At 36.6% G+C, this 14866-nt stretch overlaps 1 non-coding gene across 1 annotated transcript; it reads right to left on the bottom strand.

Moving 5' to 3' along the window:
* Positions 1-14535: 14535 nt before the first annotated feature.
* LOC131763136 (U6 spliceosomal RNA) lies at positions 14536-14642 on the bottom strand. Its single transcript, XR_009337535.1, has one exon. It is a non-coding gene; the product is annotated as a U6 spliceosomal RNA (small nuclear RNA).
* Between the last annotated feature and the right edge of the window lie 224 nt (positions 14643-14866).

Genomic DNA, 14866 nt, shown 5'->3' with positions numbered 1-14866 from the left:
ATCCCCCAGAGTGCCACTGAAGGCCCAGATAATCCCTGGTGAAGTTGTGCCGTTTAGAGGGAGAGGCTGAAGAATAAGGATTCTAAGGAAAGTGCACAGAGGAAAGTTTCTTTCCCGAGGAGAGGATTTAGGCTTCAGTGATGCCATGAGAGCTGGCAGTGGTCACGAGGAATGTGATACTTGTGATCTTCACATTTTGGGCCCCTAACCTGAAGGTTGGCTGGCTACCTCCAAATGCAGACCCAATAATCTTCATCCCCCCCCCCGCCACCAACTCTTCACCCACAGGCAGAAAACCAGAGTGAACAGTCTATCTGGATCAAAGCCAAGCTCTCAAGATAAAAAGTCAAGATGGAAGGAAAAACTCATCAGGTTTTTGGTGATCCTCAGCAGAATTCGTCCAAATGGACGCCTGAGTAAGAAGAGCAAATCCACGGGTCTGTGAGGTAAGCTGGAACAGGTTTTGGGTGCCCAGACCTGTGTTTTAACCTGCAATTCTCTTATGACAAACAACACTTTTAGACAGCACAACACAAAGCAGAAAGCACACAACCTTGCCAAAGAGATGAAAAGGAATGACCTGATTCCACCAAGGATGCCAAACAAATGGGAACCAGTAACAAAGCCTACCTAATAAACTGAGGATAAATAGCAGAGGAACTCTGCAAAGATAGCAGGGTTCAGACCTTGTGCTGACTCACCACACCAGCGTGCGCTCACGGGCCACGAGTAGCGAGACACCTGGGCCTCCCTCTGTGGGTCCTGCGTCTGGTCAAAGGCTGGGGTGTGGGGCCACAGGCAGAGCAGACAGTATCTATGTTGGGTCTCCAGCAGAACTTTGGAAATAAATGAGGACTATCCAAATTAGAATTTTAGAAGGCGATGTATTCAGAACTTGCTACAGCTCTGAATTGCAGTCAGCCCCAATCACTTGCTTTTAGCAGAGACTCCAAGACAGGCAAGGAAGCTTGATAGTGTAGAAAAAGAAAAAAAAAAATGGATAGGCCTCCAGTGTGCTCTGATTGGAGGCTGTCAGCATGGGGAAGCCAGAGTGAGCTCGTGAGAAGTGGGTTGTCCTACGTGACTGATTCGGGAATCTTATATGGCTTTCTCTGGTTGGTCCTGAGCATCAAGCTGGGGCTCAAAATTAGAGGAAGCTAGCAGTCATTGACCGTGTCCTGATCGTTCGGGCTGATTGCTGCAGAGGCATGGGGCCAAGCTGTATGTGATACATGTTCTGGCATTATCTGTCTGTATTTTCAGCTTCTCCATGAAGTCAGTGGTTTGTTTGTTTGTTTGTTTTTTTAAATCTAAAAAGTCTTTGTTGAACTGATAGTTGGATCAAGTACTGTGGTTAGTAAGAGGTATAATTCTGGATGGGTTTCTCCAGTCCCTGCTTGACATGTTCCACTAGACCACTGGTCTGAGGATTTCTTTGGAGGCAATTTCATTTTTATAGCCTACTTGTCCTCATTTCCTTTACTCTCATCCTGCTGTGTGACTCAGGGCCCTGAAGGGACATATGGCTGCAGCATGTGGCCCTGGGCTTGCCTGCCCAGAAGTGTTCCATATTCCAAAAGGCTGTTAGAAACTCTTTGAAGTCCAAGCCTTTTTCTTTTGTTACTCTTTTAAATTGTCAATAATACTAACACAGTCCTCTACACACAGAGGGTGATCAATAAGTGATTCTGACTCATTTAAAAATGTGCCTCAGAGTCACCAAAGCCCAGAGCTTCCTTAGAGAGAAACTGGCTCATTAAAATGGTATCACACCAGGTCATCCTTATTACCTTCCCCCCAAATTATTAAATGTACATGTTACTGAGCAGGGTGCTTTGCAGACTACTTAAAAAGAAAAGAAAATCTATTTTTGATTGTGAAAAAATCTTTGAGAACCAGAGACAAACTGCCTTTGCACCTGAGCAGAATTACAAGTTCCTCAGTCCCCGAGAGGAAGAGAGAATTAAGCTGCTCATTATCAAGGCTCCTGGTAGTCTTGGCGCCCCACAGGCTCAGGACGACCCTAGAACTCACAAACTGCCTGCTGGTGAGGCAATTAGTGAATAAAGAACTGAGGAAAGGCTCTGAGGTTAAAAATTATCAACAAGGGTTTGATATAATTTAAATAGGAAAACGAATACTCTGCATCTCCATTTTTAGCGAGGGTTCTCCGCAGTCCTTGAGTTTAGTTCTGTTTCTGTTGTACAGAATACCTGACTTGCTCACACTGTCAGTGGCAGTTAACAGCTACTCAATAGCTGCTGCATTCCAGCTCTCATTCTCTTCTTTACGTTCGGTCTTATTGCCTGTGTGAAAGTGATTTTTTTTTTTTTTTTTTTTTTTTGAAGCCCTCAAGGACAGCTTTCGTGTGTAGAAAAGACCATTTAGAGGTTTACTTAGGTTTCGTTTTAAATGAGTATTTTATTTACTTGATTCCTTCTTAAGCTTTTAATGTACTTTTATAGTCTTTGAATTCTTTTTAAAAGTGTAGCAAATTTTTACAATTGCTTTTAAGGGAGATTTCAGAACCTTATTAAATTCCCTTAAACATCTTAGTTTATTAAATTTCCTTAACATTTTACATTAAAATGTTCAATTTTCTTATCAGCAAAATCATTGTCTAACTTAAATACAGTCTTCCTGGCTACTTAACTCTTCATAATCTCATAAATTAAACTTATAAATACCTCAAGTTATCTTGAATTTTTAAAGAATGTACATAAATTTAGTAAGAATTGAGTTTAATTCCAGACACCTAAATCAGTTACACAAGTACACTTTAGAAAATGGAATGACAAGGGTATTAAGACAAATAAATAAGAAAATATAGTGGCAAATATGCAAGAGTCCTTAATGCAAAATATTGACACTATGGATTTTATTATCTGAAGATTTTTATACATACTCCTAATTCTCCCTGGGCGAAAAGATGCTTAATCACTAAAGAGACATTTATGTCATACCAAAAATGTTTAAAAGTGCCTTCTGCATAAGGTGAGCTTCTAGAGTGATTCTTTTTTCCCCCTTTTTTTCTTTTTTACTGGTGTAAAAAATGCATAACATAAAATTTACCATCTTTACCATTTGTACCACAAGTGTACACTTCAGTTATGTTGAGTGTATTAACATTGTTGGGAAACCAATCTCCAGAACTTTTTCACCTGGAAAAAGTTGAAACTCTATATCCATTAAAAAACAACTCCCCATTTCTCCCTTCCCCACAGACCCTGGCAACCACCCTTCTACTTTTTCTTTCCATGAATTTGGCCCCTCAAGATACCTCATATAAAGAGCATCATACAGTGTTTGTCTTTTTGTGCCTTACTTATCTCACTTAGCCTAATGCTCTCAGGGTTCATCCTTGTTGTAGTGTGTCAGAGTTTCCTTCCTATTTAAGGCAAAAATTCTAGAATGATTCTTTTTTTTTTTTTTTTTTTGCGGTATGCGGGCCTCTCACTGTTGTGGTCTCTCCCGTTGCGGAGCACAGGCTCCGGACGCGCAGGCTCAGCGGCCGTGGCTCACGGGACCAGCCGCTCCGCGGCACGTGGGATCTTCCCGGACCGGGGCACGAACCCGTGTCCCCTGCATCGGCAGGCGCACTCGCAACCACTGAGCCACCAGGGAAGCCCTAGAATGATTCTTAATGACAACAGTGAGGAAGCTCAAACTAAGTCTTAGTTATAATCACTGTACCTTTCAAAAGGGGATGGAGAAGAGTTTCATATAGTTCATGTCCACGAATTTAAGCCTCAAGTCACAGTTTTTTTAATATAGGCATAAACTGCTGATTCTCTCCACAGTTATGGTTTTTCCACTAGGATGCCTCTTGGATCTTAATACTCCTAACTTCATAAAACATTTATCTCTCAAAACAATATTTTAGGTTGGGGCTTATATGGGAACAAATGTATATTTATATCCTCAAAGCTCAATGCATTTTTTTTTTTATCAAAATGATGAGAGGGAAAAGCTTTGAGTTGTGATCCAAATATAATTCACAGAATGACAGAATCAGTGTAGAAGCCTTGACAAGCATACCATAACGTCAATAAAAACTCTTTTTATTGTGACTCTTACGATGTCCATAGGGTAAAGAGAAGTATGGAAGCACTACTGCACACAGTACAATATTTAATTACAGTAATTTCACATCCTAATGTTAGAGTCTGTTACTCACATGCAATTGTTTTCTGTATTTTAAGAAATTGGTTGGAGGCATTGAGTTGATGGTTAACGTATTAAAAGTGTTCCTATTTAAAATAATTGGACATAGGCTTCTGTTAACAATTTTGTGCATAACTGCTGATTGTCAGGAATAGTTTACTGACATTAATCAGGAAATGCCTGCATTTGTCTTCGAAAAGGACTGTGAAGCCCCCAGTAAGATTGTTGCCACTTGCTTCATCATCTCATTTGGCTTTTCACTTTGTGTCCTAAAATACTTAAACAGCTTCCTATCTTGAAAAACCTCTGGACTTGACCATATCTTGCATTCTTTTCATCTTTCTATCTTCTAGGATTCTAATTATTATACATATTAGAAGATACCTAATTAAATTCCAGACATCCCTATAGCTTTGGTTTTTTTTTTTTTTTTTTTTGCACTCTTGACTTTTAAAATCTTTCAGCACTTGGACACACAATGTGATCATGTTCTTTATGTGTCTGTATTGCCTGTTGGTGTCTGCCTCTTAATCTGGCTTGTCAAATTAAAAAGCTCTTTTGGATGGGTTATAGAAATGTTTCTAATATTTGGCGAGTCCAATTTAGGTTTTAATTCTTTGTTTTAATAAATGAAAGCAGTAAATATGTATTTCAGTCTCCCATTCAAGCTGTTTCACTTCATTAAATGGACAAAAACATTTTTGCTCTAATCCAAATAATGAAACAGTCACATTACAAAGTGACCAGAGTGATTTGGTCATCTGTAATCTTATTTTTTATTTTACTGGTCATATTAGAATGAAGATGTCCAACTTGTTTGCTTTACAAAAGGGTCATAAGATCAAACTGTTAATTTTTCTCAACCTAGATTTTTATGGCAATACCTGCAAAATATTAAAGTCAGAAGAAATTGTTACTAGCTTTAGAAGTTTGATGAATTTTTGCTATCTATGAATGGGAGCAGATTAAGGAAGGATAGACCAGTGTATCCAGGAAGCTGGAAAGAACCTGAGATCCAAACCCTGGCAAAACCTCTTTTAACTCTAATTTGTTAACAACTAAGTACCCCATTTGCAAGAAAATGGAAAAAAGAAACATTTCCAGACCAATGAAAAGATAATACCATTCTAAAGAAAGGGTATATCTGAGGAAACAGAAGAAAATTATTCCTCTGAAAGATATTTACTAATTTTTACATGGGAAATCATCTGAAAGCAATGATACTTTCCAGGTATACCACTGGGCAAGCCATAGTAGAGGTCACAGAACAGAAAGGTTCTGAGATCTCAGACCACCTGTGCCATCACGACACAACTGTTTGTTCTAGAGAACTCTGGCCCAAGGAGATAAGACTATAAATCAGTAAATTTAACTATTTGTTTAGGGAATTTCTACAAACCAATTTTGTCCAGGTAAATACTTTGCTCATTTGGATAAACAGTTCTTCTATTGAGACAATACTTGCTAGCTGGTTTGGGCAAACAGCTTCCTAATCCTTCAGCAGTTTACTCATCAAAACACCGTGCTGTCTCCACCAATCCCAAATTATTGTGTCAAAACTATCACAATAATAAACTGCCATGAAAGACTTGCTCTAAACCTTGTAAGTCCAGCTCCTTAAACCCTACAAATACTACTTCTTGAAATCTCCCTTCTGATATACTATGAACACTATCATGGGGGTGCTCCCCCTTGTGACAGTAACTCTAATAAACTTAGCTTTGCTTGATCAGTAGGATTCTCTGATGTTCTTTTGTGGAATTGACACTGACAATCCTGAAGACACGAGAAGATCTGATTGAAACCCACTGGCTGACACAGCCCAAGGCCCTCAGCTCTGAAGCCACATGGACCCTTGAGGCTTCTTGAACCTCATGTTCAGGGACCTCTCCCACTGCAGTGGTCAAATAGGTCCTGCATTGGTGCTCAGGCCCAATAGATTTATGTGAAGCTCATGAAAACTGAGTTTATATTGTGTCCTGGGAATGAGAGTATTCCTCCTGGGAATCTTTGTCTCTCTGGTCAGATTTGAAAACTCACATTTGGAGGGAAACCTAGCTTGTTATTTATAACACAATGTTTGGGTTCTTTTTCTGTTCTTGTCACTTATTGTTGTGAGGCTATAAGAGAAAATTCAGAGGGGAAAGGATTAGCATAGGTTCAATAGTTTTTTTCTCAGTCCATCCCTGAGTACTGACAAGTTCAGAATGCCTCATCAGACCCACATCCTTATAGGACCAATTTTGCCTTGGGCCACCTATCCAAACCTAATAAAACTGTTCCTTCGTCTGGCCTGTGTTTCTTTGATAGTCACTTAATTTTGTTTCTTTTGTTTGGAGCTGGAAGTCTGAAGCCTGTGAGACTTGCTGATTGGCCAGATTCTCACCAAGTGTTGCAGTTCTCATGAGGTCTTCTTTGACACTCTGGGGCACACATGTGCTGCCTTCACGCTTTCATTCGTGTGAATATTTCTCTCATCAGCCTATTTCACCAAGGAGGTTTTAGAGTTACTGTGGCCATTTCAGGGAATTTCTGACATGAACGAGATGCAAATGGGAAGAAAACCTTGGGAGGAGATTCTCTGACTTGTGTGTCCAAACAAGAGGTTACTTTAAAAAAAAATGAATTATAATTGTTTTACAATATTATATTAGTTTCAAATGTACAACATAGTGATTTGACAGCTTTATAATTTATACTCCATTTGAAGTTATAAAATATTGGCTATATTCCCCATGTACATCCTTGTATCTTATTTATTACATCCTTGTATCTTATTTATTTTATACCTAGTAATTTGTACCTCTTAATTTCCTTCCTCTATCTTGCCTCTCCCCGCAACCCCTTTCCCCACTGGTAAATACTAGTTTGTTCTCAGTATTTTTGAGTCTGTTTCTGTTTTATTATATTCATTTGTTTGTTTTATTTTTTAGATTCCACATATAAGTGAAATATCAATACCCAGGATATTTTTCACAGAACTAGAACAAATAATACTACCACAAATACTAGAACAAATACTAGAACAAATAATGCAACCACAAAAGACCTCAAATAACCAAAGCAATCTTGAGGAAAAAGAACAAAGCCAGAGGTATCAATTTCCCTGACTTCAGAATACACTACAAAGCCACACTAATCAAAACAGCCTGGTTTTGGCACAAAAACAGACAGATAGATCAATGGAATAGAATAGAGATTTCAGAAATAAACCCACACACATATGGTCAATTCATCTATGACAAAGGAGGCAAGAATATATGATGGATAAAAGACAGTGTCTAAGTGGTTTGGGGAAAACTGGACAGCTACATGTGAAAGAGGTTACTTTTTAACTTAAGAGATCCACCCCTCAAGTTTTCCTACTTTGGTGATTACTGAGTACCAGCTTTTTAATCCTAAGTTTTGATGGAATGGTTAAAGGCCCTAGTTATTGTTTAACTAAACTGTAATGCTTTTTTCTCTTGTGTGTATATCTGTAAAAATAGGGTTTCTTTCATCTGACCCCTTTCCCTTGCTTGCAGGGGTTAGATAATCAGCCTTTTATTGATAATTTTATATCTATCTTAAGCTGGCTTCCTCTTGTTTCTTCTTTCCCTTTCTTTTTCCCTTCTCTTTGGAATTTTGGGAGTTAATTTGTTCATGAACATTGCTCTGTAATGATGTGTAAATTCAAGAATATCTAGTGTAGATATAAAGTTTAAAGTTTCCAAAATAAAAAATAAGGGACAGAGGAAATATTAGATTGTTTGTGCTTCTTTTGTATGTTTTTCATCGCCAAGAGTGAAACTCAGCAGAAAAGTTAGCTGTGATTTTAAGTAATGCATGTGGCTCCCAGCTAGAAAGAAAAACTCAACACTGAGAATTTTTGGCCAAATTTCAGTCTTTAAATTCTTTTTTTTTTCCAGAATTTTTTTTAAAAAATCTTTATTTCAGATACCACAAAATAGCATAATAGTTACAAGCACAAACTATGGTTCCAGAATCCCTGAGTTCAGACTCGGGCTCTGACACCCATGGGTTATATGACCTTGGTGTAAACCTGCATACCTCGGTAAAATTCTTGATATTATTACAGAGACTTATTTATATATGAAAAATCAGGAAGATATTCTTCTTAAATAGACAATTCTTCAGACAAATTAGAGTAATTTAACTGTTGCTTTTAAATCAACATAATGTCTTACTAATTTTATCAACATGTAAAAATGTTTAGCAAAATATTTTAGTTAGTATGAGTTTAATTTTTCATGATTTAAATGTTTAAGATTTCCTACATCATTTCCATGGATCCAGTAAATTATCTTTGTTTCCACAAGTTTTTTTAGGATTAAAAAAATAATAAAGTTCGTTTAAATGAAAATGTAATGAGAGATGTCTTTTCAAAGAGTTTAATCTTAAATTCTTGTTACATGGCCTAAAATGTCAACAGCACCAAAGTGAAGAAACCTTGTTTTAAACCAAAATTATGAATCCAGTCGGAATTGTCCAAGATATCACCTTGATAATGTAGATTTGGATTCTTATATTAAAATCCTTCTGAAGTAAGTTTCTTTAGAAATGGGGTTTTTAAATGACTAACATATAAAATATTAAAATTTAGTTTACTTAATTCCTGGAAATTCTGGAAATATTACATTTATGTAATAATTTATTAACTTGTATAAAACAGTCAGAACAGAGCTTTTTTCTTTTGTAAGACTTTACAATCTAATTTATTAATACCCTCTGGAGGTAGGAAAATATTTGAAATCACCCTAAAGGAGCTAAAGACTTTCCTCAATCACAAAAACCAGAGAGAGAGTTTGCAGTTTTAGTTCTACAGCCTAAGCCTCGGGTAAAAGTAAACACAGAGCGCAAAACTCCACAGTTCTTTTTCATTTCCAATGGACACAAAAATATTTTCTTAGTTGATATGAGTTCACAAATAGTCAAAAAGGAAAACAAACTAGATTCGCTGTTGTCTCTTACCTGACAGAGAACAGATCTCCATCACCCTTACAGAGATTACTAAATGTCAAGACTGTACCAAGAGATTATCAGAAATTGTAGTAATCAATCAGGAAACATTTATTAGCCATACACAAATCAAATTCATGTACACATCAGATGCTCAACTGACTATGCAATCAGACAACCTACTAGACCATTTGTCCCTGTACTTGCCTGTAAAAAGCAACTTAGCCCAAACACCTAGTGAGACAAAACAGACCAACTAACTAGCTTGACCAAGAACCAAGAAAGAAAACAAAAATCAGGAGGGAAAAAGAAAGAAAGGAAAAAACTGGAGAAATAGTGAGTCGGCAAAGGTAAGTTTCCATGGTTGATTGGAAATCACTGCACAGGTCAAGGAAAAACATGCCTCTGCTTAGCAGCACATTAAGTTCACTTCTTGGACAATGCTGTTCTTCTGAATCCAGCAGGTAAGGCCACTAGGGTATCTCAGTTGATGACCTATCAACATGTTGAAGTACATTTTTCAAATAATTGAAACACAGCTCTCATACAAATATAGAATGAACACAAGTTCATATTCTGCCCAATTTTTAAAATAATGAAGAACCTATCAAGAACCATGAGGAGTCTGAGATTTTACCCTAGTTGCGAGCTAAAAGGTTGCCTGTCATGGATTCATGGATGCTAGCAAAGACACAGATACCTGGGTAAGAGGCAGAAAGAAATTTATTACAGCACAGCAAGCTGCATGAGCACAAGCATATTTGGTACCAGTTTTTCAAAATACAATTTCCACACAGTGCTATGAAGAAGGCCAGGTGACACCTGCACTTGCAATGGGTTGCATTCTAGGAGAGAAACTCTGAGCTTAGGTAGTACACACTAAGCATGCCTGACCCCCATCCCACTCAGGAGGAAGACCTATCTCTATCTTCCAAGGCTCTAAGCAAACCTGCACTTTTCTCTGGAAGCAAATACTGTATCTTCCAAGGCTGTTGCTATACAAACATTCTTGAAAAGATAATTCAGAACAAAGGCAGTTAGTACCTCTGCTCACAAGACACACAGAAATGTGAGAGACCCATGGAGAATTATCTCCTAACATTAGCAAGTAAGATGGTAAAGCTAATTCAACAATATTTTGAGGAACTATTTAAAGGCACTTGAATAAAGTAATATTAGAATAAGATTGCAAGGTATGATACAAAACTTGTTACTTCACAGGAAAACAAACAAAAAAACCCCGACTTAATTCTGGGAGTTAACTTTTCTCCACACAGAAATCTACAAGATAACATGAATTTTACATTGTCTGGGCTCTAATCAAATAGTAAAGAGAATGGTAAAATATAGGTAGACGTGCCAGTTTAATTTTCTTAAAGAAAAATAATCCTCAGATGTTTTCATTAAATAATGATCCAGCACATGACATTGAAAATGTATATTGTACTCTTGGCTTTATTTCTAAGTTTTGGATGATTTTTCATGAACTGTGAACATGATTTATTTGTTCATAATTTGATGTCTTTGCATGCATACTTACCCTACCTTCACTGTTTGTATGGTGAACAGCATCCTTCAAAATATTACCTAAGTTCTTTGCTAACACTAAGTTTGCTAAGACTAATATCCATAGTTTTCTTAGTAATACTCAGGGTAAAAAAAAAAGATATTATCTAGAACACTGAGATAACCAATTTTCTTTGATCAATTTGCTCATGTCCTAGAAGAAAACAAACAATGTGTATCCTATCTAGGGATTTATCAATTGCATTAATATTTTCAAAGAACAAACTTTTTGTTAATTTTTTCCATTATTGGCCATTTTCAATTTCATTGATTTTTGCTCTGATTTTATTGTTTCTTTTGACTTACTTTGGATTTAACTTTCGGTTTTAGGTTCCTAAGGTAGAAATGCAGATCAGAGTTGTTAAATATTTCTTCATGTCTAATATAAGCATTGAAAACTATAGACTCCTCTCTAAACATTGCTCTAGTTGCATTCTGCATATTTTGATATGAAGTCTTTTCATTATTATTCAACTCAAAATATTTTAGATTTTCATTGTGATTTCTTCTTTGACCCCTGTTAAATTATTTTATTTATTTATTTATTTGTTTATTTTAAATTTATTTTTGGCTGTGTTGGGTCTTTGTTGCTGTGCGCGGGCTTTCTCTAGTTGCAGTGAGTGGGGGCTACTCTTCGTTGTGGTGTGCGGGCTTCTCATTGCGGTGGCTTCTCATTGCGGAGCATGGGCTCTAGGCGTGCGGGCTTCAGGAGTTGTGGCATGTGGGCTCAGTAGTTGTGGCTCACGGGCTCTAGAGCACAGGCTCGGTAGTCGTGGTGCACTGGCTTAGTTGCTCTGAGGCGTGTGGAACCTCCCCGACCAGGGCTAGAACCTATGTTCCCTGCCTTGGCAGGCGGATGCTTAACCACTGGGCCACCAGGGAAGTCCCGACCCCTGGTTTATTTAGAAGTATATTAATTTCCAAATAATTGGAGAGTTTCTAGATATTTTTTGTTACTATATTCTGTCTTAAATCAACCTTGTTGAGGTGTTATTTTTGTACCAAAAACTGCATTCAATTCAAGTATACAATTTGGTGAGTTTTAACAGATATATAACTCTTAAGATATCACTGCCAGTCCAGATACTGAATATTTCCATCAACCCCTGAATGTCTTCATGCTCCTTTGCAATTCATTACTTTCTCTGCAATAGTAGGTTAAAATGATTTAAAAGATATACCATATAAAAAATAATCAATAACTTGGAGTGACTATATTAATATCATATAATGTAGCTATCAAAGCAAGGAAATATTACCCAGGATAAGGAGAGATTTATGATGATCATTCAAATGAACATGGAACATTCTCCAAATAGACCATACTGTGGGTCCTATAACAAATCTCGGCAATTTTTTAAAAATTGACTCATACGAAATAAGAGAAATACAAACTTTGACAATCAGGAGAGGTAGCCTGGCATTTTTTTTCCGAGGATAAACAGAATAAATTTGTTCAGAGTAAAGTTCTGTTTGTTCTAGAATATTAAAGAACATAGTGAAGGATAAAACTTGAGTGTGTATAGCAAGTTGTAGAAGATTTCGGGTAAGTGAATTTTATTTGCAGTACTTCAGAATATCTGAATCTGAAAGAAAATAGACAAAATATTTTAAAATTTTGAAAAAGTTTTGCGTAATTTTGATGAGTTTGTCTGTAAAGGTATGTAAATATCCTTTACTGCCAAAGACTAAGGTAATGCAGTACCAGAATTCTGTTTTCTCCCTGTGGAAATATAAATCGATCTTGAAATATCTAGTCTGATTTTTTAACAAGAATAAGATTATTCTTTACCTTCTGCCTAATCTTCAAGTTTAGCAGAAATTCTGTATACCGCTAGAATAAGTTCTTGTAATTTGTGCTGACTTTATTATGTTCTTGATTATAAAAAAAAAAAAAAAGTTCGTCTCTTCAGAACAGCTAAAGTTCCTTACAATTTTGTTACCTTCTTCTATTTTTATTGCAAAATAGTTTTCACTTTGATTTATGTATAGTTAGCCTATTACTCATCTCTGCTAACAGGTAATTGTGCTCCTGGCTAATTACATAACCAAATCTTTTTTTTTTTTTTTTTTTTTGACCACATGGAGCTGCATGCGGAATCTTAGTTCCCCAACCAGGTATGGAACCTGGGCCCTTGGCAGTGAGAGCTCGGAGTCCTAACCATTGGATAGCCAGGGAATTCCCCAAATCTTTTTTGATAAATCTTTATTTTGCTTCCTCAAGATTAGGTGCTAATTCAAAATAATAAAATTTTTAGGATGTCTTTTTCATTTTTTTAAATTGTGGTAAAATATATGTAACATAAAGATTACCATCTTAACCATTTTTAACTGTACAGTTCTATAGCATCAAGTACAAAAAGTTACTTCACATTATTGTGCACCCATCACCACCATCCATTGCCAGAACTTTTTCATCTTCCCCAACTTAAACTCCATACCCATTAAACAATATCTCCGCATTCCTCCTTCCCTCCAGCCCCTGGCAACCATCATTCTACTTTCTGTCTCTATGAATTTGACTACCCTAAGTAGTTAATGGAATCATATAGTTGTTGTCCTACTGTGACTGGTTTATCTCACTTAGAATATCTTCAGGTTTCACTGTGTTGTGTCATGTGTCAGAATTTTCTTCCTTTTTAAGGTTCAATAATATTCCAATGTATGTATATAATACATTTTGTTTATTCACTCATCCTTCATTGGACACTTGGATTGCTTTCACCTTTTGGCTATTGTGAATAATACTGCTATGAACATGGGTGTACAAATATCTCTCCAAGATCCTGCTTTTAAGTCTGTTGGGTACATACCCAGAAATGGAATTGCTGGATTAAATGGTAATTTTATGTTTAATTTTTTTTCTAGGAACTGTTATACCAATTTCCATAGTGGCCACACCATTTTATATTCACAACAGCAATGCCAAGGGTTTTAGTTTCTCCACATGCTTGTCAACACTTATTTTCTGGTTTTTGATAATAGCTATCCCAATGGTTATGAAATGATACGTCATTGTGGTTTTGATTTGCATTTCTCTAATGATTAGTGATTTGAATATTTTTTTCATGTGCTTATTGGCCATTCATATATCTTCTTTGGAGAATTGTCTATTCAATTCCTTTGTCCATGTTTAAATCTAGTTGTTTATTTCTTTTGTTGTTAAATAGTAGGAGTTCTTTATATATTCTAGATGTTACCCCCTAATTAGATACATGATTTGCAAATATTTTCTCCCATTCCATGGGTTTCCCTTTCACTCTCTTGATAGTCTTATTTGAATACACAGACGTTTTAAATTTTGATGTAGTCCAATTTATCCATTTTTTTCTTCTTTTGCCTGTGCTTTTGGTGTTATATCCAAGAAATCATTGCCAAATCCAAACGCATGAAGCTTTTCCCATGTTTTCTCCCAAATTTTTTTTTTTTTTTGGCTGCGTAGGGTCTTTGTTGCTGCATGTGGGCTTTCTCTAGTTGCGGTGAGCAGAGCTACTGTTTGTTGCGGTGTGTGGGCTTCTCATTGTGGTGACTTCTTTTGTTGTGGAGCACGGTCTCTAGGAGCACAGGCTTCAGTAGTTGTGGTGCGCAGGCTTCCGTAATTGTGGCGCATGGGCTTAGTTGCTCTGCGGCATGTGGGGTCTTCCTGGACCAGGGATTGAACCTGTGTCCCCACCTGCACTGGCAGGTGGATTCTCAACCACTGCGCCACCAGGAAGTCCAGTATTAGCTTTTATGTTTAGGTATTTGATTCACTTTAAGTTAATCTTTTGTATATGGTGTTAAGGTAAGAGTTCAGTTTCATTCTTTTGCATGTGAATATTCAGTTTTCCTGGCACCATTTGCTGAAAAAATATGGAACACTTTACAAATTTCCATGTCATACTTGAGCAGGGGCCATGCTAATCTTCTCTATATCATTCCAATTTTAGTTTATGAGTTGCCAAAATGAGCATTAGATGTCTTTCAAAATTAAAATTATATTTGGGATTTCTCAAAGAGCCCCTGGAAAATCAGTGATTTACACATTTATCTTATAAAAAGAGAGATGCCAGAAATATTTTAGGTTACTTTGATATACTTTATACTCCTGAACTAGTTCATTACTATATAAGGAATTCATGAGAATTATCAAATGAAAAGATAATTTTGTACAAATTAAATGTTATTCATATAAAAT

The sequence above is a fragment of the Kogia breviceps genome, chromosome 9 (assembly GCF_026419965.1).
Source record: "Kogia breviceps isolate mKogBre1 chromosome 9, mKogBre1 haplotype 1, whole genome shotgun sequence".
Taxonomy (NCBI): domain Eukaryota; kingdom Metazoa; phylum Chordata; class Mammalia; order Artiodactyla; family Physeteridae; genus Kogia; species Kogia breviceps.
Note: the sequence above shows the minus strand (reverse complement) of the source record. Positions and strands in the feature narration are given on the sequence as shown.